The 27,456-nt window shown below is 44.6% G+C and overlaps 1 long non-coding RNA gene across 1 annotated transcript in view; it reads left to right on the top strand.

Moving 5' to 3' along the window:
- The window catches only part of LOC133495899 (uncharacterized), a 27,564-nt gene extending 470 nt beyond the window's left edge, over positions 1-27,094 (top strand). Inside the window, exons 2-3 of the long non-coding RNA XR_009793678.1 lie at positions 9,456-9,548; positions 27,077-27,094. This is a non-coding gene — a long non-coding RNA (uncharacterized LOC133495899). The remainder of the gene's footprint in view (positions 1-9,455; positions 9,549-27,076) is intronic.
- Positions 27,095-27,456: the final 362 nt, after the last annotated feature.

The following is a 27,456-nucleotide window of genomic DNA, read 5'->3' on the forward strand; positions in this document are numbered from 1 at the left end:
ACAAAGTTAACGACCCAGGACACGCTGGAGGGACTACGTCTCTTGGCTGGTCTGGGAATGCCTCGGGATCCCCCAGAAGAGCTGGCTGGGGAAAGGGAAGTCTGGCATCCTCGTTAAAGCTTCCGCCCTAGTATATATATATTTGCTGTGTGACAGGGGAGTTTAAAATACTCCCTCTGCTTTATTTAATTTATCAGATGTTTATTAAAAATGCAGCCAGACAAAAAAGGGTTTCCTATTCAAAAAACATGCACAATTTGAAGACTCTAAATTGCCCCTAGGTGTGATTGTGAGTGTAGCTGTTGTCTGTCTGTGTGTGCCCTGCGATTTCCTGGCAACCGGTTCAAGGTGTACCCTGCCTTTACGTGCGTGCCAGCTTTCAAATCTGCCTGCTGACACTCCAGGTGCAGTCAAGCATCTCTGAAGAAGGCAAATGGTGAATACCCAAAATATCACAAATTTTAAGAAAGAAGTTAAAAACTTTGTCTGAATAAGAAGACAGTACATGTTTTTTTAGACGAATAACACAATTCAATTGGACACATTTTCCAAAGCCATGCAGAGCCGCAAAATAAATTTGAAAGTGCCACGTGTGTCTCTGAAGCCACGGGTTCCGTCCCCCTGGTCTACTTTTTTCAGCAAAAGAAAAACTACAACAGTTATTTGTAGATTGGGGGTTAGGGTGTTGGGGAATGATGACGAAACAAGAACTAACCAAGAGAACCAAATAAGAGAGGACAGAAAAGCATAGGACAGGATGTGAGAAAATGAGTCAGGCAGTGCTTCTGTCGAGTACTACGGTGGGATATTTTTTTGGTTTTAACAGCTGTAAGAACCTGTGAGTTATGTTAGTATAAAAAGTGTTCATATAAGTGATTACGCCACATGTAATTAAAGTCTTTCATGTTTTTATTGAACTTATTAGCTAATGAAGACTATATCACATGCACGTTACTCAGCTGATGAACGGAGTTGCTGACCCAGCAGAGTGAGGAAGGGTGAGTCCAAAAAGAGAAAAGTGAAAACCCACCACCTACCCTTTTATTATGGCTACCAGGTCCCCTGGTAACCATTATCCCTGAATCATGATTGTGCGTGGTGGGGTGTTGTAACATTTGCGAACAATTCATTCAGAAGAAATGATTCTTTCGTTTTGCTTGGCCACTGCCTGCCGGTGTGAAGCAAGCGAGTCGCCTGGGAGTGGAAACGGAATTCCTGAAGCGTTCTGTCATTCACTTCTGAATATTAGGTGAATGATCAATAAGTATCCAGTGTGCAGGCAGAGCCGTACAGGCAGAGGAGGGACTTAAGTGACAGAGATTTGTTCCTGGACTCGTCTACTGAGGAACTGAGTGATTTACTGAACTGGTGAACTGAGGTACTGAGGAACGAAAGAGTGATTCATTCTGGGAGGGGCTCAAGCAAACTGAGTGATTAATTCCCTGAGCTGGTGTACTGAGAAACTGAAGAATGATTCGTTCATACGTGATCTCCTAAGGTAGCAGTACGATTAATAATTTGTTTGCCAGAGGAATGTCGAATGAAGTGAGCATACTTATGAGTTATTTTAACAGTAAATCCTGATGTCCTCATATGGATAGCTTTAACTAGCAGCCACTTCCTCAAGCTCACTGTTAATTATGTTAGTCAAGAACATGTAAACAAGCACACTCTTCTTTTCCTTTCGGCTTGTCTCAATAGGAGTTACCGCAGTGTGTCATCTTTTTTCATCGAAGCCTATCTCGTGCATCTTCCTCTCTAACATCCACTGTCCTCATGTCTTCCCTCACAACATCCATCAACCTTTTCTTTGGTCTTCCTCTTGCTCTTTTGCTTGGCAGCTCCATCCTCAGCACCCCTCTACCAATATATTCACTCTCTCGCCTCAGGACATGTCCAAACCATCGAAGACTGCTCTCTTGAACCTTGTCTCCAAAACATCCAACTTTGGCTGTCCCTCTAATTACCTCATTTCTAATCCTATCCAACCTGCTCACTCCGAACGAGAACATCCGTACATCATGGCCGGCTTCACAACTGTTTTATAAACTTTCCCCTTCATCCTGGCAGACACACTTCTGTCACATAACACACCAGACACCTTCCGCCAGTTGTTCCAACCTGCTTGGACCTGTTTCTTCACTTCCTTACCACACTCACCATTGCTCTGGATTGCTGACCCCAAATATTTGAAGTCGTCCACCCTCGCTATCTCTTCTCCCTGGAGCCTCACTCTTCCCCATCCTCTCAATTCACGCATGTATATTCTGATTTACTTCAGCTAATCTTCATTCCTCTCCTTTCCAGTGCATGCCTCCATCTTTCTAATTGTTCCTCCACCTGTTCCTTGCTTTCACTGCACATCACATTATCATCCGTAAACATCATGGCTCAAGGGGATTCCAGTCAAACCTCATCTGTCAGCCTATCCATTACCACGGGGAACAGGAAGGGTCTCAGAGCTGATCTCTGATGCAATTCCACCTTCACCTTAAATTCTTCAATTACGCCGACGGCACACCTCACCACTGTTCTGATGCCCTCATACATGTCCGGTTCTAATCTAACATATTCCTCCACCACACCAGACTTCCGCATGCAGTACCACAGTTCCTCTCTTGGTACTTTGTCAAAGGCTTTCTGTAGATCCACAAAGAAACAATGGAGCTCCTTCTGACCTTCTCTGTTCTTTTCTATTAGCATTGTCAAGGCAAATAATGAATCTGTGGTACTCTTTCTCGGCATGAAACCATACTGTTGCTCACTTATATTGACTTCTGTCCTGTTTCTACCCTCCACTACTCTTTCCCAGACCTTCATTGTGTGGCTCATCAACTTTATTCCGCTATAGTTGCCAGAGTTCTGCAAGTCACCTTTGTTATTAAAAAATGGGAACTAGCACACTTTTCCTCCATTCTTCAGGCATCTTCTCACCCGCGAGTATTCTGTTGAATAATTTAGTCAAAAATGCCACAGCAACCTCTCCAAATTGCTTCCATTCCTCCACCAATATGGCATCAGGACCAACTGCCTTTCCATTTTTCATTCTTTGTAGTGCCTTTCAAACTTGCCCCTTGCTATTCATTGGCACTTCCTAGTCCTTTACACTCCTCTTTACTCTTCTTTCTCATTTTTTTCCATTCATCAACTTCTCAAAGTGTACTTTCAATCTATTCAGCACACTACTGGGATCAGTCAACACATTTCCATCTCTATCCTTAATCACCCTTACCTGCTCCACATCGTTCCCATCTCTATCCCTCTGTCTGGCCAACCTGTAAAGATCCTTTCGTCCTTCTTTCGTGTGCAACCTGGTGTACATGTCATCATATGCCTCTTGTTTAGCCTTCACCACCGCCACCTTTGCCCTACGTCGCATCTCAATGTCTTCCTTTTGCCTCTCCTCAGTACTCTCAGTGTCCCACTTCTTCTCTCATCTCTTTCCTTGTATGACTTCTTGTATTTTTGGTTGCCACTACCAGGTCTCCTTCTCCCCATTCCTACAAGAAGTTACACCAAGTACTCTCCTGCCTGTCTCTCTGATCACCTTGGCAGTAGTAGTCCAGTCTTCCAGGAGCTCTCCTGTCAATCTAGAGGCTGTCTCACCCCTTTCCGGACAGCCGCACTGCATTTTTCCTTTCTCAACTTCCACCACATAACTTTATCTTCTTAATTTTTAATAATTTTGGCTCATCCAGTTATTTATCTGCTTTAGACAATGACACAACACCTCACTTGAACTGTTGTTTTTGGTGACACTGCTACATCTAACTGTGTGTCATCTGCATATCTATCATAGTGAAAAGTAAAATTCTGGAAAATTTTACCCAAGGTTACACAGGGTGAACAAGAGGGGTCCAATAACTGACCTTTGAGGAACCCCATAGTTCATTGTTCATTACATTTGTTGAGATTGAGCACTTCCAATGGTTCCAAAGTAGCTCTTTTCCTCCAGGTATGATCTAAAGCATTTAAGAACAGTTCCATTTAGTCCAACCCATATTTCTAACCAATTTAGCAATATATTGCAATCTACGGTCTCAAAAGGTGCACTGCGATACAACAAGACCAAAACTGACAACTTTTCTGAATTAGTATTCATTCTCAAATCATTTAGCACTTTAAGAGCAGATTCGGTACTGTCATTAGTTCAGAAACATGATTGATATTTGTCCAAAAAAATCAGTTTTAATTCAAGAAATTGCAGAAATTGTGGGTCGAAGACAAAGAAGAGGAGGAAACCGGATCCAGCGTCAGAAGAAAAAGAGGAATGCACAGAGCCTACAACTGAGTGTAGGGACTTTTAATGTTGGGACTATGACAGGAAAAGCTCAGGAGTTGGTTGACATGATGATTAGGAGAAAGGTTGATATTCTGTGCATCCAAGAGAGCAGGTGAAAAGGTAGTAAGGCTAGAAGTTTAGGAGCAGGGTTTAAATTATTCTACCATGAAGTAGATGGGAAGAGAAATGGAGTAGGGGTTATTTTAAAGGAATAGCTGGCTAAGAAGGTCTTGGAGGTGAAAAGAGTATCAGATCGAGTGATGAGACTAAAATTTGAAATTGAGGGTGTTATGTATAATGTGGTTAGCGGCTATGCACCACAGGTAGGATGTGACCGAGAGTTGAAAGAGAAATTCTGGAAGGAACTAGATGAAGTAGTTCTGAGCATCCCAGACAGCGAGAGAGTTGTGATTGGTGCAGATTGTAATGGACATATTGGTAAAGGAAACAGGGGCGATGAAGAAGTGATGGGTAAGTACGGCATCCAGGAAAGGAACTTTGAAGGGCAGATGGTGGTGGACTTTGCAAAAAGGATGGAGATGGCTGTAGTGAACACTTATTTCCAAAAGAGGGAGGAACATATAGTGACCTACAAGAGCGGCGGTAGAACCACGCAGATAGATTATATTTTGTGCAGACGATGTAATCTGAAGGAGGTTACTGACTGTAAAGTAGTGGTAGGGGAGAGTGTAGCTCGACAGCATAGGATGGTAGTATGTAGGATGATTCTGGTGGTGGGTAGGAAGATTAAGAAGACAAAGGTAGAGCAGAGAACCATGTGGTGGAAGCTGAGAAAGGAAGAATGTTGTGCGGCCTTCCGGAAAGAGGTGAGACAGGCTCTCGATGGACAACCGAAGCTCCCGGAAGACTGGACGACGACAGCGAAGGTGATCAGAGAGACAGGCAGGAGAGTACTTGGTGTGTCATCTGGTAGGAAAGGGGAGAAGGAGACTTGGTGGTGGAACCCCATAATACAGGGAGTCATACAAGGAAAGAGATTAGCGAAGAAGAAGTGGGATACTGAGAGGACTGAGGTGAGGCGAAAGGAGTACATCGAGATGCGACGTAGGGCAAAGGTAGAGGTGGCAAAGGCTAAACAAGAGGCATATGAAGACATGTACACCAGGTTGGACACGAAAGAAGGAGAAAAGGATCTCTACAGGTTGGCCAGACAGAGGGATAGAGATGGGAAGGATGTGCAGAAGGTTAGGGTGATTAAGGATAGAGATGGAAATGTGTTGACTGGTGCCGGTAGTGTGCTAAATAGATGGAAAGAATACTTTGAGAAGTTGATGAATGAATAAAATGAGAGAGAAGGAAGAGTTGAAGAGGCAAGAGTGAAGGACCAGGAAGTGGAAATGATTACTCAGGGGGAAGTCAGAAAGGCATTACAAAGGATGAAAAATGGGAAGGCAGTTGGTCCTGATGACATACCGGTAGAGGTATGGAAGCAATTTGGAGAGATGGCTGTGGAATTTTTGACCAACTTATTCAACAGAATACTAGCGGGCGAAAAGATGCCTGAAGAATGGAGGAAAAGTGTTCTAGTTCCAATTTTTAAGAACAAAGGGGATGTTCAGAGCTGTGGGAACTATAGAGGAATAAAGTTGATGAGCCACACAATGAAGTTATGGGAAAGAGTAGTGGAGGCTAGACTCAGGACAGAAGTAAGTATCTGCGAGCAACAGTATGGTTTCATGCCTAGAAAGAGTACCACAGATGCATTATTTGCCTTGAGGATGCTCGTGGAAAAGTACACAGAAGGTCAGAAGGAGCTACATTGTGTCTTTGTGGATCTAGAGAAAGCCTATGACAGAGTACCAAGAGAGGAACTGTGGTACTGCATGCGTAAGTCTGGTGTGGCAGAGAAGTATGTTAAAATAGTACAGGACATGTATGATGGCAGCAGAACAATGGTGAGGTGTGCCTTAGGTGTGACAGAGGAATTTAAGGTGGAGGTGGGACTGCATCAGGGATCAGGTCTGAGCCCCTTCCTGTTTGCAGTGGTAATGGATAGGCTGACAGATGAGGTTAGACTGGAATCCCCTTGGACCATGATGTTCGCAGATGATATTGTGATATGCAGTGAAAGCAGGGAGCAAGCAGAGGAACAATTAGAAAGATGTAGACATGCACTGGAAAGGAGAGGAATGAAGATTAGCCAAAGTAAAACAGAATATATGTGCGTGAATGAGAAAAGTAGAGGGGGGAGAGTGAGGCTACAGGGAGAAGAGATAGCGAGGGTGGATGACTTCAAATACTTGGGGTCAACAATACAGAGCAATGGAGAGTGTGGTCAGGAAGTGAAGAAACGGGTCCAAGCAGGTTGGAACAGCTGGCGAAAGGTGTCTGGTGTGTTATGTGACAGAAGAGTGTCTGCTAGGATGAAGGGCAAAGTTTACAAAACAGTGGTGAGGCCGGCCATGATGTACGGATTAGAGACAGTGGCACTGAAGAAACAACAGGAATCTGAACTGGAGGTGGCAGAAATGAAGATGTTGAGGTTCTCGCTCGGAGTGACCAGGTTGGATAGGATTAGAAATGAGCTCATTAGAGGGACATTCAAAGCTGGATGTTTTGGAGACAAGATTCGAGAGAACAGACTTCGATGGTTTGGACATGTTCAGAGGCGAGAGAGTGAGTATATTGGTAGAAGGATGCTGAGGATGGAGCTCCCAGGCAAAAGAGCGAGAGGAAGACCAAAGAGAAGGTTTATGGATGTGGTGAGGGAAGACATGAGGGCAGTTGGGGTTAGAGAGGAAGATGCAGGAGATAGGCTAAGATGAAAAAAGATGACACACTGCGGTAACTCCTATTGAGACAAGCCGAAAGGAAAAGAAGAGTGTGCTTGTTTACATGTTCTTGACTAACATAATTAACAGTGAGCTTGAGGAAGTGCTGCTAGTTAAAGCTATCCATATGAGGACATCAGGATTTACTGTTAAAATAACTCATAAGTATGCTCACTTCATTCGACATTCCTCTGGCAAACAAATTATTAATCGTACTGCACACGCTGTGGCGACCCCTAACGGGACAAGCCGAAAGGAAAAGAAGAAGAAGATTGGTGGGAATACTAGCGAGAGAGAAGATGCCAGAAGAATGGAGGAAATGTATGCTGGTCCCCATTTTTAAGAACTAAGGCGATGTTCAGAACTGCGGAAACAACAGAGGAATTAAGATGATGACCCACACAATTAAGTTATGGGAAAGAGTAGTGGAGGTCCACAGATGCATTATTTTCCTTGAGGATGCTCTTGGAAAAGTACAGAGAAGGTCAGAAGGCGCTACATTGGGTTTTTGTAGACCTGGAGAAAGCCTATGACAGAGTACCAAGAGAGGAACTGTTGTACTGCATGTGCAAATCTGGTGTGGCAGAGAAATATGTTAGATTAGAACCGGACATGTATGAGGGCATCAGAACAGTGGTGAGGTGTGCCATCGGCGTAATTGAAGAATTTAAAGTGAAGGTGGAATTGCATCAGAGATCAGCTCTGAGACCCTTCCTGTTCCCCGTGGTAATGGATAGGCTGACAGATGAGGTTAGACTGGAATTCCCTTGAGCCATGATGTTTATGGATGATAGTACAGGACATGTATGAGGGCAGCAGAACAGCGGTTACATGTGCCGTAGGTATGTCACAACAATTTAAGGTGGAAGTGGGACTGTAGCAGGAATCCGCGCTGAGCCCCTTACCCTCTGTGATAGTAATGGATAGGCTGACGGACGAGGTTAGACTGGAATCCCCTTGCACCATAATGTTCACAGATGATATTGTGATTTACAGTCGAAGCAGGGAGCAGGGGGAGGAACAATTAGAAAGATGGAGGTACAAACTGGAAAGGAGAGGAATTAAGATTAGCCGAAGTAAAACAGAATATATGTGCTTGAATGAGATGGATGGAGGAGGAAGAGTGAATTTCCAGGGAGAAGAGATAGCGAGGGTGGATGACTTCAATTACTTGTGGTCAGCAATACAGAGCAATGGTGAGTGTGGTAAGGAAGTGAAAAAACAGGTCCAAGCGGGGTGGAACTGTTGTCAGAAGGTGTCTGGTATTCTATGTGATGGAAGAGTCTTTGCTAGGATGAAGGGCAAAGTTTATAAAATAGTGGTGATGATCCGGCCCTGATGTACGGATTAGAGATGGTGGCACTGAAGAAACAACAGGGAGCAGAAGTTGAGATAGCCAAAATGAAGATGTTGAGGTTCTCGCTCAGGGTGACCAGGTTGGATAGGATTAGAAATTAGTTTATTAGAGAGACAGACAAAGTTGGATGTTTTCGAGACAAGGTTAGAGAGAGCAGACTTAGATGGTTTGGACATGTTCAGAGGTGAGAGATTGAGTATATTTGTAGAAGGGTGCTGAGGATGGAGCTGCCAGGCAAAAGAGCGAGAGGAAGACCAAAGAGAAGGTTGATGGATGTTGTGAGGGAGGGCATGATGACAGTTGGTGTTAGAGAGGAGGATGCACAAGATAGACTTAGATGGAAAAAGATGACACGCTGTGGCGACCCCTAATGGGACGAGCTGAAAGAAAAAGAAGAAGAAACATGCCTTCAAAATAAGATACATATACACCACGAAAATGAATATAAAGTGCATGAAAATTTTAACTCACCATAACGCAAAATCAATGGGAGCCCTGACCTTTAAATCCAGCAACGTGATCAGCCAATTTGAAGACCGTTGTCAATATCTCAGTAAGCTAGTTTTGTGACCCATACCTCGTGACTGTCGAAAAAATCTATAAATCAAATCTTTGAAGCGGCTCTCATAATTCAAACACTTGTAAGTGATTTCCCAGTGGACAACCATCTTATTTCCGTGTATAAGAGAAGTCGTCTGTGCTCTACGTCAATCTCCTCACAAAGCGCCTAAAATTGGCACGAGTAAAGATGTGTACTGTATTTTGGTAAATAACTTTCTTTTTTTTGGAAGTTGTAGGTCCTTCTTTTGTCTCTTCACTGGGACTTTTCCCCTTCGAAAAGAAACTTTCCAAAGACGTCTGTTTTATACTCATTTTGAGAGCTTGTGGGGGTAAATGTTGGCACTCAAATGACCGAGATGTAACCAAGAGACCGAGAGAATCTAGTCTTTTTTCAAAATAAAAGATTGTTCAGACTCAGATAATGAATAATACGGAACTAATTATTTATTTCTTTGGCGGCCAGGTACCAATTCATCCACGGACCGGTACCAGTCCGTAGCCCTGTGGTTGGGGACCTCTGTGTTAGCACACTTCTGATCACCATTTGGAGATATCGGTAGTGTGGTTTCATCCTCTGACTGTCCATTAACATGCACATACACTTCAATGTAGTGGATTTGCAACTCCAGAATTGACATACTCTGCAGTAGTCAGTGATAGTCCTCAGTAGAGAAGGAGGCATCTTGACGGCTTATCATGTTGCGAACACTAGGCTTGTGCTAATTAACAGGCCATGCTCACTTAATGATGAAACAACAGATTATCCATACAAAAGAAAAATACAATCCCACAGGTTTAAAAGTATCCAGGAATTGCGGCTTGTAAAGTTTTTGTCAAAAAAAAAAATCAAGCTGGTCGACAGAAAAAGTGTCAACAGAGGCAAAGCAAAAAATTATCAGTTTTAAATGTTTCTTTTTAAATGCTTTTAATCATGTGAAGCATATTGAGTTACCTTGTGTAAGAAATGCACGATAAAAATACATTTGCTTTCCTTTACTTTATTATCAGGAGTGTTGTTGTAAATCTCAAAATCAGGATTGTGAAAGATTGAGGAAAATTGAAATGGTGCTCACTGCGATTGTGTGGTGTTTAAACTTTTCCACCAAGTCGAGAAAGTGACAGCAATAATTGGAGTCTTAAAACAACTTTGCCATTTGAGGCTTGCACTTATAAATGGGAGGTCTGAAAGTTTGTTGCTAAATCAAGATTATTGTCAACATTGGAATTTAACCATTCAATGAGGTATTGAATTTGGCTTGCTAATAGTGTTTGAAATTGGGTGCGTCAAGTTTGCTTTTCATGTCGCTCTTTACTTTGAGGACTATCTGTAAACTATACCATTGTGATAAACTGTATACAGTAAAGAAAATAAGTATTTGAACATCCTGCTATATTGCAAGGTCTGAAATTTTCATCGTAAGCGCATGTCCACTGTGAGACAAATAATCGAAAAGAAAAATCCAGAAAGGGCTACGGGAAAAAAATGCCAAGGAGCTTAGTGAAAAAAGGTCCACTGTTGGAACAATCATTTGAAAATGGGAGAAGCTAAATATGACGTTCAATCTCAATAGGAGTGGAGCACAATGCAAGATATCACCTCGTGGGGTCTCAATGATCCTTAGAAAGGTGAGGAATGCACGACAGGACTTGGTCAATGACCTGAAGAGAGCTGCAACCACCGTTTCCAAGGTGGCTGTTAATAATACACTAAGACGTCATGGTTTGAAATCATGCATGGCACGGAAGGTTCCCCTGCTTCAACCAGCACATGTCAAGTCCCGTCTTAAGTTTGCCAATGACCCTTTGGGTGATACGACGAGCCATGAGAGAAGGTTTAGTGGTCAGATGAGACCAAAATGGAACTATTTGGTCATAATTCCACTAATCATGCTTGAAGGAAGACAAATGATGAGTTCCATCCCAAGAACACCATGCCTACTGTGAAGCATGGGGTGGGAGCATTATGCTTTGGGGGTGTTTTTCTGCACATGGGACAGGACGACTGCAGTGTATTAAGGAGAGGATGACCGCGGCCATGTATTGTGAGATTTTGGAAAACAAGCTGTATCACAGAAATAAATCGTTTGAAAAATCATACATTGTGATTTCTAGATTTTTCTTTTTAGATGATCTCTCTCACAGTGAACATGCACCTACGATTAAAATTTCAGACCCCTCCATGATTTCTCAGAGTTAACTTGCAGTATAGCAGGGTGTTCAAATACTTATTTTCTTCACTGTAGAACCTCTTTAGTGTAATTTACTTATATTCTATAACTTGTGGGGTAAAAATTGTATTGGTAAACGTATGATATGATATGCAAAGGTTAGATTATGAGGACTAGAAGGTAGGTTCAGTAGGCAGGTAGGCAGGAAGGTAGGCAGAGCCCGAAAGGGTAACATGGGTCCCCCTTCCCATGGGCTCACCACCTCTGAGAGGGGGCAAAGGGGTCGGATGCAACGTAAGCTGGGCGGTGGCCAAAGGCGGGGACCTTAGCGATCCGATCACAGAAACAGAAACTACAGAAACTAGCTCTAGGGACATAGAATGTTACCTCTCTAGCAAGGAAGGAGCCAGTGTTGGTGCCTGAGGTTGGAAAGTTCTGAATAGATAGTCAGACTCGCCTCGACGCACTGCTTGGGCTCTGGTGCAACTCCTCTTGTGAAGGGTTGGACTCTGTTTCACTCTGGAGTTGCCCACGGGGAGAGACACCGAGCAAGTGTGGGTAAACTTATTGCCCCCCGGCTCGGGGCCTGTACATTAGGGTTTACCCTAGTAGATGAGAGGATAGCCTCCCTCCGCCTGGAGGTAGGGGGACGGGTCCATACTGTTGTTTGTGCTGATGCACCAAGCGGAAGTTCCCACGCTTTTTGGAGTCCTTAGAGGGAGTGCTGCAGAGCGCTCCCCTGGCGACTGCATCATTCTGCTGGGGGATTTCAATGCCCACGTGGGAAATGACAGTGAGACCTGGAAGGGCATGATTGAGAAGAACAGCCCCCCCCCCCCCACCCCGATGAGAACCGAGTGGTGTTCTGTTACTGGACTTCTGTGCTCATCAGGGATCGTCCATAACGAACACCATGTTCATGCGTAAGGGTGTCCACATGTCCACCTGGCATCAGGCCACCCGAGGTCGCAGTTCGATGATCGATTTTGCGGTCATGTCATCGGACTTGCGACTGCATGTCTTGGACACTCGGGTGAAGAGAGGGGCAGACCTGTCAATTGATCACCACATGGTGGTGAGTTGGCTCCGATGGTGGGGGAAGATGCCGGTCCGATGTGGCAGGCCCAAACGTATTGTGAGGGTCTGCTGGGAACAGCTGGCAGATTCCCCTGTCAGAAGGAATTTTAACTCCTACCTCTGAAAGAACTTTGCTCACGTCCTGGAGGAGACGGGGGACATTGAGTCAGAGAGGATGATGTTCCGCACCTCTATTGCTGAGGCAGCCGATGGGAGCTGTGGCTGTAAGGTGGTCGGAGTCTGTCGTGGCGGCAACCCAGGAACACGTTGGTGGACACCAACAGTGAGGGATGCTGTCAAGTTGAAAAAGGAGTCCTATCAGGCATTTTTAGCCTGCGGGACTCCCAATGCAGCTGAGAGGTACCGGCTGGCCAAGCAGAATGCAGCTTTGGTGGTCACTGAGGTAAAAACCTAGGCGTGGGAGGAGTTCGCTGAGGCCATGGAGAACAACTTAAGGATGGCTTCGAGGAAATTCTAGTCCACCGTCCGGTGTCTCAGGAGGGGGAAGCAGCACCACCAACACTGTGTATTGTGGGGATTGGGCGTTGCTGACCTCAACTCGTGATGTTGTGAGTCAATGAGGAGAATACTTCAAAGAATTCCTCAATTCCCACAACACGCCTTTCCACGAGGAAGCTGAGTCTGGGTGCCCTGAGGTGGGCTCTTCTATCTCTGGGGTTGAGGTTACTGAGGTGATTAAAAAGCTCCTTGGTGGCAGGGCCCTGGGGGTGGATGAGATTCGCCCAGAGTTCCTAAAGGCTCTGGATGTTGTGGGGCTGTCCTGGTTGACACACCTCTGCAACATTGCGTGGACATCGGGGACAGTGTCTCTGGATTGGCAGACAGTGGTGGTTGTCCCCCTTTTTAAGAAGTGTGACCAGAAGGTGTGTTCCAACTATAGGGACATCACACTCCTCAGCCTCCCTGGTAAAGTCTATTCAGGTGTACTGCAGCGGAAGGTCCATCGGGAAGTCGAATCTTGGATTCAGGAGCCGCAATGTGGTTTTCGTCGGGACTGTGGCACATTGGACCAGCTATACACCCTCGGCAGGGTCCTCGAGGGTGCATGGGAGTTTGCCCAACCAGTTATCATATGTTTTCTGGACTTGGAGAAGGCGTTCGACCGTGTCCTGTAGGGGGTTTTTGGGAGTATGGGGTACCAAACCCCCTGATACGAGCTGTTCGGTCCCTATATGACCGCTGTCAGAGTTTGGTCTGCATTGCCGGCAATAAGTCGGACTCGTTTCCGATGAGAGTTGGACTCCGCCAAGCTTGCCCTTTGTCACCGATTTTGTTCATAATGTTTATGGAGTGAACTTCTAGGTGCAGCCGAGACATAGATGCTGTGCGGTTTTGTTGCCTCATAATCGCATCTCTGCTCTTTGCAGACGATGTGGTTCTTTTGGCTTCATCAAGTTGTGATCTCCAGCTTTCACTGGAGCGATTTGTGTGTGAAGCGGCTGGGATGAGAATCAGCACTTCCAAATCTGAGACTATGCTCCTCAGTTGGAAAAGGGTGGCATACCCTCTCCGGGTCAGGGATGAGATCCTGTCCCAAGTGGAGGAGTTCAAGTATCTTGGGGTCTTGTTCACGAGTGAGGGAAGAATAGAGCAGGAGATTGACAGATGGATCGGTTCAGCGTCTGCAGTGATGCAGACTTTGTATTGGTCCATTGTAGTAAAGTGGGAGCTAAGTCAAAACGCGAAGGTCTCAATTTAACAGTCGATGTCCGTTTCTACCCTCACCTATGGGCACGAGCTGTGCGTCGTGACTGAAAGAACAAGATCCCTGATACAAGGGCTCGAAATGAGTTTCCTCCACAGGGTGTTCGGGCTCTCCCTTAGAGATAGGGTTACAAGCTCTGTCATCTCGAAGAGGCTCAGTGTCAAGCCGCTGCTCCTCCGCATTGTGAGGAGCCAGATGAGGTCGGTGGGGCATCAGATTCGGACGCCTCCTGGACACTTTCCTGGTGAGGTGTTACCGTCATGTTCCACTGGAAAGAGACCCCGGGGATGACCCAGGACGCGCTGGAGAGACTATGTCCCTTGGCTGGCTTGGGAACAACTCGGGATCCCTCCGGAAGTGCTGAAAGAAGTGGCTGGCGAAAGGGAAGTCTGTGTATCGCTCCTGAAGCTACTTCCCCCTTGACCCAACCTGGAGAATCAGTAAAAGATGGATGGATGGAAGGTAGGTTTCATAATTTTCATGAAAAGCTATTTATTTATTTCCGGGGTGAAATAACCCTTAAAACTGATTTAGCTGTTTATCCATGTTTACCTGTTCAGTCAAAACCAATATCTTTCCTTTGCAGTAAAGACTTGTCCTCTTCCCAAAGCATATGTCGGTCTAGCCAACCTTTCATTTTTTATGCCTGTTCTCAAAAGCATTGTGGGGAAGCTGGCGGCACTGGATATGATGGTTCTGGCTTTAATTAGTACAGCCTGTATTAGTGATTTCATGTTTTCTTTACAGGCTATGCTAATCTATACCATAATCAGCCAAGCAATGGAAGCTCCCTGGGTGAATGGAATAGAATGCTTTGTTTTTGCAAGTGCCATTAATCTACGAATGGTTTATTTGGGTGGGCAAGGCATACATGACTCCATGCTCTATGCAATGATTTTCACAGTAATCATTCATTATGGTCTCCCCCAAGATTCTGAAGTGTGTACAGTGTGTACAGTGGTAAGAATTACTGAATATCAGATAATGATAACATTTATTCCTCTGGAGTTGACAAGCCCCACAGTCGAATGTTCATGTGTTATGGATCTGTGGAGTGTTGCGATTTCCTCACTGTTTGCAATAACCACTGTGTTCCTTTGTTTTTCTTTGTGGGCACAATTAACACAGATTCAACATCAGACATGCAGGATTACAGCAATTCAGTCACCAGTAGTGTTTCTTCTTGTGTTCACAATGTGTTTTTGTCATGTTATCTCTGTGTGAGAGAGAAAAATCTGCATCTGCCTTTGCCTGTAAGCTTCAGTCTAGATCCATCCATCCATCCATCCATCCATCCATAATCTGCCACTTTTCTGGGTCCGGTCACGGAGGAAGTAGCTTCAGCAGGAATGCCCAGACTTACCTTTCACCAGCCATCTCTTCCAGGTCTTCCGGAGAGATCCCGAGGTGTTCCCAAGCCAGCCGAGAGACATAGTCTCGCCTCGGGGTCTCTTTCCGGTGGGACATGCCCAGAACACCTCACCAGGGCGGCGTCCGGGGCGCATCCGAATCAGATCGCCCACCCACCTCATCAGGCTCCTCTCAATTCGGAGGAGCAGTGACACGACATTTAGCCCCTCCCGGATGACCGAGCTTCTTGCCCTATCTCTCAGGGAGAAGCCGGACACCACGCGGAGGAAAGTCATTTCGGCCGCTTGTATCCGGAATCTTGTTCTTTCGGTCACAACCCACAATTCATGCCCATGGATGATCGGTATCGGTACCCCATACTCCCGAAAATCCCCCACAGGACTCCCCGAGGGACACGGTCGAACGCCTTCTCCAAGTCGAGAAGACTTATGATAACTGGTTGGGCGAACTCCCATGCACCCTTGAGGATCCTGCCGAGGGTGTAGAGCTGGTCCACTGTTCCACGGCTAGGACGAAAACCACATTACTCCTCCTGAATCAGAGATTCGACTTCTGATGGACCTTCCTCTCCAGTACCCATGAGTAGACCTTACCAGGGAGGCTGAGAAGTGTGATCCCTCTATAGTTGGAACACACCCTTCGGTCATGCTTCTTGAAAAGGTGGACCACCACCCCAATCTGCCAATCAGATCAGGCACTGTCCCCGATGTCCATGCAATATTGCAGAGGGTTGTCAACCAGGACAGCCCCACAACATTCAGAGCCTTTAGGAACTCCGGGCCAATCTCATCCACCCCCAGGGCCCTGCCACCAAGGAGCTTTTTAATCACCTCAGTAACCTCAACCCCAGAGATAGAAGAGCCCGCCTCAGAGCACCCAGACTCAGCTTCCTTGTGGGAAGGGATGTTGGTGGAATTGATCTTCGAAGTATTCTCCTCACAACAAATATTCCGTGGGAACGTGGGTCGAGCGCTGAACTGTGGGCTGTCGTCTTCATGTATCGTGTCTGCTACACCTGATTTTACCCCAACGTTCCTGATGCTAGTGTGCAGCTAGCAGGCCGTGCTCTGCACCAATGGGATCCAAGAGGTGGAAACATTTTCAACCATGTGTACACCAACTTTAAGCACGGCTACAGAATGAAGATTTTCAAAATAAAATCTGTTAATACAATAACAAAATATTTCCTGAAAAATGTAATAAAAGAAAGAACAAACGATACATTGTTCTAAATCTATTCAAAATTATGATGCACACATGCATTTTATCTCACACATGAATTTCGTGTCTTGAAATGTCATTGCCATTTGACAATGGCAAAAAGAATTAAGATTATGTGTTATTTCAGCAAATTTTAAACAGACTTTATCTAATAACTATCTAATAATGTAATATAATATATATTAATATAATATATATATATAATATATATATAATATAATATTTTAGAATAATTTAGAATCTTGGAGCCCTTCACTGTCCCCGAGAGGTTTGACCACGTCAACGTCGACTTGGTAGGTCCACTTCCTCCCTCGCACGGTTTCACCTACTTGCTCACCATGGTGGACAGGACGACCCGCTGGCCCGAAGCCGTTCCCCTCTCCTCGACAACATCGTCAGACGTGGCCCGGGCGTTCATCGGCACATGGGTTGCGCGCTTCGGGACCCCGTGCGACCTTTCCTCAGATCATGGCCCTCAGTTTACCTCTGAACTCTGGAACGCAGTCGCTGAGAGTTTGGGGGTCAAGCTGCATCGCATTACCGCCCATCACCCCCAGGCGAACGGTCTTTGGGAGCGGTTCCACCGCTCCATGAAAGCAGCCCTGCGTGCCGGCTTGACAGACGGCAACTGGTTGGATAAGCTCCCGTGGGTCATGCTCGGCCTCAGGTGCGCCCCCAAGGAGGACCTGTTGTTCTCATACGCCGAACTCGTCTACGGCCAGCCACTGCGGGTCCCCAGCGAATTCATCCCAGACGCCACAGCGCCCTGGTCCGCAGCCAGGCAACGGTCCTCCCTGCTGGAGGCCGCAAAAGGGTTCGCGCCGGTTCCCACGTCGCAACATGGCACCCCATCTGCCCGGTGCCCCGTCACCTGCGCTCTGCGGATTTTGTGTTTGTTCGTCATGACGCCCACCGTGGACCTCTCCGCCCACCATACGACGGGCCGTTCAGGGTCCTGGAGCACGGGGATAAGAGCCTGCTCGTGGACATTGGCGGCAGACCCGAGACTGTTTCTGTGGACAGGGTCAAACCCGCGCACCTGGACATTGCCCAGCCTTTGGGGTTGGCCCTCCCCCCGCGCCGGGGTCGTCCCCCTTTGCCCTGTGCCCCGGCGCCTGCCGGGGTGCCCTTGACCCCGCCTGGGCCCTTGTCCCCGTGACTCAATGGACAGTGCGGCCCCGTCCCCCTCGGCCCCTACAGTGCACACCTGCCGGGGTCGGGTCGTCATCCCTCCACGGCACAAGGATTTTGACTATGGGTTAATTCTGGGGGGTTAACAATTAGTATATAAAATATATATTATATATTAAATATTATTCTATTCTAAATATTCTAAATCAGAAGAAAAACACCCAATTGATTCTAATTATATTTATAACTGCAGACAGAGGGGAGTTTCAATACTAGTTGATGAAAAAAATAGTGCAGTAGTGGATCCAGAAGGCCGATACATACATCATGCACGCCACAAAATTTAACAAGCTTTCCAGCTGATTCAGTAGGGATTAGTATTAGTAATATAGTTTGTTGACTATCGCACAAATTCTCACTTTAAAGTGTATGTAACGTAAATTTTTGAGCGCAAATTATCTTCTCTAGATGCAAATAAATGTTCAACTGTACCATGAAATACAAATCTTGTTCAATGTATTTCCCGAAAAATATAAGTATTTCTGAATGAAAGTCTACAAACTTTGGTCTTGTTTCCCATACCTGACAAATGCCTCCTTTCGCGTGGCTTACCTCTGACATCACATTGAGGACTCGTGTTTGTGAAATACCTTTATTGCTAGTTGGATTGCCTGTTGACACCAAAGAAAAACCCATTTGTTTCGACAATTCCTCAGTGATTGTAAGCTAAAGCCAATCTGTAACAATGGTGAAGACATGTGGGGTTCAGTTTTGTAGCAATTTGAATTATTCTGGTCACAGTTTACATTATTTTCAAAAAGACCCAAGCCTCAGAAGACAGTGCGTCAGGTTTGTGCAAAGGAAGAGAGCAAATTTTCCCAAACCCAGTCAGCAGTCTGTCTTCTGCAATGAACATTTCCCCCGGACTCTTTCAATTCTGGACTCATGTCTGAGATGGGTTTTAAATGGAAAATACCTGGATCACTCCCTACCATAATGCCAGTTCAGACACCTGAAAAGATCGGTGTTGCTTAAGGGACCAAATGCAAATTTGGATCAGCCGCTGAACCTGGACACTGTTCGACAAGATGAGCACCCCCATGGAAAGTACCAAAACTGTGAAGAAATTTTGTTAAAAGACAAATTGCGGAGGTATGTTGACCATCTTTTATATCCTGAAAACTTTGGACACTGGTGACATTGTTGAAAGCAGCATATTTTATTACAGCAAATCGTTTGACCATTCTTTTCTATAAAAGCAGGAAATTATTGTGTACAAACAGCGGCATGGTGGACCAGCTGGAAAGTGTTGTCCTCACACTGCTCAGGACTGGGTTTAATCCCAGCCCTCCCTGTGTGGAGTTTCCATATTCACCCTGTGCCTGCGTGGGTTTTCTCTGGGTTTCCTCCCACATCCCGAAAACACGGAACATCAATTGGACACTCTAAATTGCCCCTAGGTGTGATTACGAGTGAGGCTGTTTGTCTTTATTTGCCCTTTGATTTTCTGGCAACCAGTTTAGGGTGTACCCTGCTTCTTGCCCGTTAACAGCAAGGATAGGCTCCAGCACTCCCGTGACCCTTGTGAGGATAAGCAGCTAAAAAATGGATGGATACAAACCTTTTGTTTCTTTATTCATGCAGGGTTTTTTTATTTTAATAAAATACTACATACCTTTAAAACAAGCAGTATTACATACTAACCACTCACAGAATAGGAGAGGTGTTTTCAACTTCTCAAAAATAATTTGTAAACCATGAAATAGAATGAAATAAACCTGTCCTTTTTGTATACATATTTTCATATTTAAATATATATATTTAATATATAAACTTTGAACCTCATTTTTCTATATTAATTACAGATGTTGCAGGAAGCATCTTCTGCACAAGAGGTTGACATTGAACCAGCAGATGCTGAATCGTTATCTTTGGTACATTCCAAAAGTTCCCAGACTGATGAAGTGCCTGTTCATGAGAAGGGAACACATATCTGCCTGACAGCAGAGAGAATACTGCAACGTGGATTTCAACCTCAGGTGGCCTCAAGATGCTCAAATTGAAAGACCAAATAACCATTAAGTGAAAATGTTATGAGAGAAACATATTTATAAACAAGTTAAGCATGTGGTTCAGTAAAAATGCAGTGATTTTAGTTCTGTGGTGTATGTTTACTTCATAAACAAACATATACATCAACATTTACACAAAGACAAAACAAAAAAAATTAGGATGTAGAGCATTTAAATCCTGTGTACTCTTGGCCATCTGCCACAAATATTAGACACATAGCAGGATGGAAGTGACCTGCATTTTTTTCTACCGACATTTCCCAACACCATCTCACAAGCTGTCTATCGCCAGTATACACCGGAAAATGAGAAAATATACTCATGTCAATTTTCCAGAATGGGACTTTGTTTGAACAAGCATTGATTGGATAAATGCTGCTTTTAGCGGGTACAATAATAATGTAAACAATTGTTTATTTTGAAAAAAAAAAAAAAAAAAAAAAAAAAAAAGCTATTGCCTGAATTGGACATACTCATGAGTTCAAACCGCTGGCAATAAAACCTGGGTGCACAACAGTGGATGGCCTGGATAATCACTATCTGGTTAATATCTTGACTTTCATGGCAACAAAAACTTTCTTCTGTTGTTTCCATGTGTATGCACCATTTTACATGTACACTGGTGGATATAATTGAAAAAAAACTTTAAATCTGTTCACATTCACAAACTTCTACAGCTCAGAGACCCATATTAGTCCAGTACACAGAACCATCCACACATTTACATTTCTATTTTAAGCATTTAGTGCCCAAACAAAACCACAAGATACCGGTTTACAGCTTACACTATGAAGTTGGGCGGTTTCGTTCATGACATCTTGGGAAAATTGTGACTAAAATGGGGATGGACGAGTCTGGATACTGTCTGGTTATGGCATGAGTTTACCACGTAAAAATATATTTATGGTGAAGCAAGTTCTGATCAGCTATTGCTCTCAAATTAACGTGACAACTTTTTAAATGGATTTGGTTCATTAAATCCTTATTTGTGAACATTTACCAACATAGAATAAATACACGGCATTTGCATGATTTTAAAACAAGACCGAAAACTTCATACATTAATTCGGGATAGCGAAGCCATTTGTATTGATCAGTTTATGGCTAAAAAAAAAAAAACAAAAGAACTTCACAAATGCTTTAGTCAGTGTTTCCAACACATGGCATGTCCTCCTCACTGGGTTTAACTGCTAGCACGGCACCTTCATCGGCAGCTATTTCGGCTGCATTTGAACGTGTGTAATGTCTAACTGGCTCAAAGTGATAACCTTTAATCCCTTTATAAAGCTCGTATTCTTCACTGTCTTCATGGGACCCTTCAGAATCACGTTTATCGCTCGAATTACTGGGAAATCCATCGTCGTTCTCACATTGGAGTCGAACAGGAGCCATGTTTATCTCTACCACAGTCAAAGATATTAAACGATAAAGAGCAATTTAGTTGCCATATGAATGAATGAATGAATGAATACAGGTTCAATTAGGTTATCAGTAAAACCAGGTTTAGACCCCACTCTTCCAGCTAATTACTTTTCACTGATTAATGTAGATATCAAGATTATCTCAAAAGCCCTTGCAGCGAGACTTGAAAATGTACTCCTGACGAAATCCACTCTGTCCAGACACACTTCATTCAAGATAGAATTTCCACAATGTCAGACTTTTGCTCAATTTAATAAGCATATGACACCCAAAAACCTAGATGTAACTATTATGTTGCTACAGGTAGAGAAAGTTTTTGATATTTGTTATCTGGGGTTTGCATATATTGGATAGCAGCACTGAACTGTGAGCCCAATGCTCTACAGCTGCATCACTGTGTCGCTCGACAACATTTAACTCCCAAAACTCCCATTTAATTCCACATTCCATAATTCTAAAACGCCATAAATGTTTTAAGAATCCAATAAACGCCTCCACCTTAACCGCTTGGTGGCAAAGTCTAGAACATACAGGATCACAATTAGCTCCCAGTATGTGCTCCTCGATCAGGCATAATCCAGATTTCAAAATTAAAAATACTGTATACCCCTTCATTTTAGCAACTGGGAACAACATGAAATTGACCACCACCAACAACTATTTAACAATAATGTTTTTAGAATGCATGATGGACTGTTTGAAGAAGTCCAAATGACAGGTGGGAATTTTCTTCAATTAACTATATAAAAAAAAGCAATGAAAAAAGATTACCACCACTTAAGAGTCCTCCTGAACTACCAGAGTTTGTCAAGGAAATGATAACGCTTCTCCTGCAAAATAAAATAAATCTTTCAAGAGTTTATAAATTGTATGTACTCAATCAATACACCTACCATTGACCAAATGGAAAGAAGGTGTTTCCATATCTCCCGACCATAGCTACTGGATACTGTGATATTACACTTAGAATAACAAAAAATACAAATATACATCTCATACAATCTAAAGTAGTCCATTGAGTACACTTTACTTAACCTTAATTGACCATATACACAATGACTCCTTATGTTAATTATCGCGAAGAAAACAATTCTATTAAACAGGAAAAAAAAAAATCCATTAACATTAATCGGTAATAAAATCTCATAGAATTTATTGAGTTGGAAAAAATAGCAGCAGAATGAAAATCATCTTCTTCTTCTTCTTTTCCTTTCGGATTGTCCCGTTAGGGGTCGGCACAGCGTGTCATCTTTTTCCATCTTAGCCTATCTTCTGCGTCTTCCTCTCTAACCCCAACTGCCCATTATATATATTCATAAACAACTGGTCACCTTTCCAGAACATGTGAAATCTAGACACTGGATTATTTTGCTTGGGCTAGGGTGCCTTCTGACCTTCTCTTTGTTCTGGTCAGAACCCCGGCTGCAGTTTTCCAAATGAGCTGAAGCTGCTTAATACTCGTTTTGGGGAATCCACTCAGAAGACCATTACAGTAGTCAAATTTACTTGAGAAAAAAAAGCATGGATGTGCTTCTTCTGGTCTGCTTGATACATGCAAGGCTTCAGTCTGGATATGTTCTTCAGATGGTTAGAGGGTTAGATATGAGGGCTGAAAGTCAGGTCGGAATCAATCAGAACACCATAATTTCGGAATTGGCCTTTGCTTTTTAAAGATAGTGAGTCTTGGTATTTACTAACAGCAATTCTCTTTTCTTAATTGCCAAAAACAGTTGTCTCCATTTTGTTGTGGTGTAATTTAAGAAAATTTTGACTCATCCAGTTATTTATCTGCTTTAGACAGTGGCACAACACCTCAATCGAACTGTAACCATATGGAGACACTACTAAATATAACAGTGTGTCATACGCGTAGCTACGGTAGTCAGATTTAAGGTTTCAAAAAATTGATACAAGAGGAGAATATACACGCTGAACAGGAAGGGGTCCAAGAACCCCTTCAGGCACCCCATAGGACATTATTTGTTGAGATTGAGCACTTCCAATGGTTACAAAGAAGAAAGAAGAAAGACCATTCCATTTAGTCCTACCCACGTTTCCTACCTGTGCAGCAGAATCTTATGATCTAACATCAAAAGCCACACTGAGATACAACAAGACCAAAATTGGCAACTTTCCCAAGTCATTATTCAACCTTATATAATTTACTCTGACATACACTTTGAGCTGTAAATGCTGAGGTTCTCGCTTGGAGTGAACAAGTTGGATATGATTAGAAACGAGCTCATTAGAGGGACAGCCAAATTTGGATGTTTTCCAGACAAGGTTAGAGAGAGTAGGGTTATATGGTTTGGACATGTTCAGAGACGAGAGAGTGAGTATATTGGTAGAAGGGTGCTGATGATGGAGCTGCCAGGCAAAAGAGCAAGAGGAAGACCAAAGAAAAGATTTATGGATGTTGTGATGGAGGACATGAGGACAGTGGGTGTTAAAGAATAAGATGCTAGAGATGGGCTTAGATGGCCCCTCCTCTAGCCGTCACCTTATCGTGGTGGAGGGGTTTGTGTGTCTCAATGATCCTAGGAGCTAAGTTGTCTGGGGCTTCGTGCCCCTGGTAGGGTCACTCATGGCAAACAGGTCCTAGGTGAGGGACCAGGCAAAGTACGAGTCGAAAACCCCTATGATGACTACAAAAATTGGATCTTGGTTTCATTTGCCCGGACGCCTGGAGGTGGGGCTCGAAGGTGAGCACCTGGTGGCCGGGCCTGCACCCATGGGGCTCGGCCGGGCACGGCCTGAAAGGGTAACATGGGTTCCCCTTTCCATGGGCTCACCACCTGTGAGAGGGGCCGTAGGGGTCGGGTGCAATGTGAGCTGGCCGGTGGCCAAAGGTGTGGACCTTGGCGATCCGATACCCAGCTGCAGAAAGTAGTTCTAGGGACATGGACTGTCACCTCTTTGGCAGGGAAGGGGCCGTAGTTGGTGAGTGACGTCGAGAGGTTCCGACTAGATATAGTCGCACTCTCCTCTATGCACCACTTAGGCTCTGTCACTACTCCTCTTGCGAGGGGTTGGAATTTGTTCCACTCTGGAGTTGTCCATGGGGAGAGACGGCAAGCAAGTGTGGGTATACTTATTGCCCCCCGGCTCGGGGTCTGTATCTTGGGGTTTACTCCAGTGGATGAGAGGGTAGCCTCCCTCTGCCTGCAGGGAGCGGGAAGGGTCCTGACTGTTGTCTGTGCTTATGCACCAAGAGGCAGTGCAGAGTACCCACCGTTTTTAGGGTCCTTAGAGGGTGTGGTGGAGAGCACTCCCTCTGGTGACTCCATCATTCTGCTGGGGGACTTCAATGCCCACGTGGGCAATGACAGTGAGACCTGGAAGGGCGTGGGAAGAACAAACACCCCCACCCCCCATCCTGGAGAGGAGGGTCTGTCGGGAAGTCGAGTCTCGGATTCAGAAGGAGCAATGTGGTTTTCGTCCTAGCCGTGGAACAGTGGACCAGCTCTACACCCTCGGCAGGGTCCTCAAGGGTGCATGGGAGTTCGTCCAGCCAGTCTTCATGTATTTTGTGGACTTGGAGAAGGCATTCGACCGTGTCCCTCGGGGAGTGCTGTGGGAGGTTATTCGGGAGTATGGGGTACCTAATCCCCTGATCTGAGCTGTTTGGTCCCTGTACGACCGCTGTCAGAGTTTGGTCCGCATTACCGGCAATAAGTAAGACTCGTTTGCGATTAGAGTTGAACTCCGCCAAGGCTGCCTTTTGTCACTGATTTTGTCTATAACTTTTATGGAGAGAATTTCTCATCGCAGCCAAGGCACAGAGGTTGTCCGGTTTGGTTGCCTCATAATTGCATCTCTGCTCTTTGCTAATGATGTGGTTCTTTTGCTTCATCAAGCTGTGATCTCCAGCTCTCACTGGAGCGATTCACGGCCGAGTGTGAAGCGGCTGGGATGAGAATCAGCAGTTTCAAATCCGAGACTATGGTCCACTGTCGGAAAATGATGGCGTGCCCTCTCCGGGCTGGGGATGATATCCTTCCCCAAGTGGAGCAGTTCAAGTATCTTAGGGTCTTGTTCACGAGTGAGGGAGATCGACAGATGGATTGGTGCACTGTCTGCAGTGATGCAGACTTTATAGCGGTTCGTTGTTGTAAAGAGGGAGCTAAATCGAAAGGCGAAGCTCTCAATTTACCAGTCGATCTCCAATCCTACCCTCACCCATGCGCACGAGCTGTGGGTTCTGACCGAAAGAACAAGATCCCGGATACAAGCGGCCGAAATGAGTTTCCTCCGCAGGAAGTCCGGGCTCTCCCTTAGAGATAGGGTGGTTAGGAGGGGCTCAGTGTAGAGCTGCTACTCCTCCATGTTGAGAGGAGCCAGATGAGGTGGCTGGGGCATCTGACTCGGAAGCCTCCTGGACGCCTCCCAGGACACGCTGGAGAGACTATGTCTCTCGGCTGGCTTTGGAACGGGATCCCTCCGGAAGAGCTGGAAGAAGTGGCTGGGGAAAGGAAAGTCTGGGTATCCTTGCGGAAGCAACTTCCCCCGTGACCTGACCCGAAAAAGCAGTAGATAATGGATGGATGAAGGCTTAGATGGAAAAAGATTACACCCTGTTGCGACCCCTAATGGGACAAGCTGAAAGGAAAAGAAGAAGAAGAAGCACTTTGAGCTGTAAGGTGTATAGGCAGGTTTCTTGCTTTCCTAATCAAGCCCAGTTTCATCAAACACAGTTGGACTCCAATGCAGGTGTACAATCAGCTCTCGGATGATCAGAAGAAATGAACAGCACCCGAGTCAAATATTACTGTCACAGCAAAGAATCTGAATACTCATGACTGTGTGAAATTTCAGTTTTTTATTTTTTAATAAGTTGCAGAAATGTCAACAATTACTTTTTTTTTCCCGTTAGTATTGAAGGATGTGTTTACTCATGAAAATGAATTTAAAATATTTATGCAAATGGCTGCAATACAACGAGTGAACATTTTCAGGCAGTCTGAATTCTTTCCATGAGGAGGAAGAGGATGTGCAAGTATGAATCACGGTACCTGTTTTTTCGTCCTTTTCAAAGGCATTTGTTTTTCTTTCAATCAAGTTTTCAATTGACTTTTACAGGTTATGAAAAAGTGTTAAAAGGTTTGAAATTGTTTAACTTTTTTATTTCACACAAACCATTGCACAAGAACATTGCAGACATTTTAGTCATCTATCCATTTTCTTAGCCGCTTATCCTTACGAGGGTCACTGGGCAATTTAAAGTGTCCAATTATGGCATGTTTTTGGAATGTGGGAGGAAACCGAAGTGCCCGGGGAAAACCCACGCAGGCACGAGGAGAACATGCAAACTCCGTACAGGTGGCGCAGGGATTGAACCCTGGTCCTCAAAACTGTGAGGCCATCGGCGGCCATATCCATCCATTCATCCATTTTCTGAACCACTTATCCACACAAGGGTTGAAAGAGTGCTGGAGCCTATCCCCACTGTCATCGGGCAGGAGGCAGGGTACATACACCCTTAACTGGTTGCCAGCCAATTTCAGGGCACATGGAGACAGACAACAGTCGCACTCACAATCACACCTAGGGGCAATTTAGAGTGTCCAATTAATGCATGTTTTGGGGATGTGGGAGTAAACCGTAGTGCCCGGAGAAAACGCACGCAAGCACAGGGAGAACATGCAAACTTCACAGGAGGCGATGTTGCGATTGAACCCAGGTACTCAGAACTGTGAGGCCAACACCATGTTGCCTTTTTTTATATCCACTGCAATTTATTTTGTATTACTTTTTTAATTTTCTGTATCTATGTAGTATGCATTTTCTGTTGATTAATAATGCAATTTCTGAGTGATATCTTTAGAGCCTGAGATGCATGGATCAAGTTAGTCCCCCATTTTTCCTCTTGTAATGTTTTTCTTCTCTCTTTCTTTAGATGCCTCTTGGTCATTATGGATGAAACTTCAAGATCTGATCGTGTCTTCATTTCATCTACTTTTGGTACTACCTACAACCTTTAATATGTTCTTCACAAACGGTTAAAGGGAGGGGTGCTCAATGTGTTGATCATTGTAGTACAGACAGAATGAAAAAAAAAAAGACGCCAGCCTTTCATCCATCCTGTTGCTTGATACAGGTGTGCCCAATACCTCAATCACGATCTACCGGTCAATCGTAAATGTCGTGTGGGTATGTTAAATGACATGAAAATGTAGACCATGGGCTATCATCCTCACTATGAAATTTGTCACTTGACGAATGGGTAGTTTGACCAGTCTAGCCTTTCCTGACATATGTCACATGTGTCATATTACA

This window comes from Syngnathoides biaculeatus, chromosome 22, assembly GCF_019802595.1.
Source record: "Syngnathoides biaculeatus isolate LvHL_M chromosome 22, ASM1980259v1, whole genome shotgun sequence".
NCBI lineage: Eukaryota > Metazoa > Chordata > Actinopteri > Syngnathiformes > Syngnathidae > Syngnathoides > Syngnathoides biaculeatus.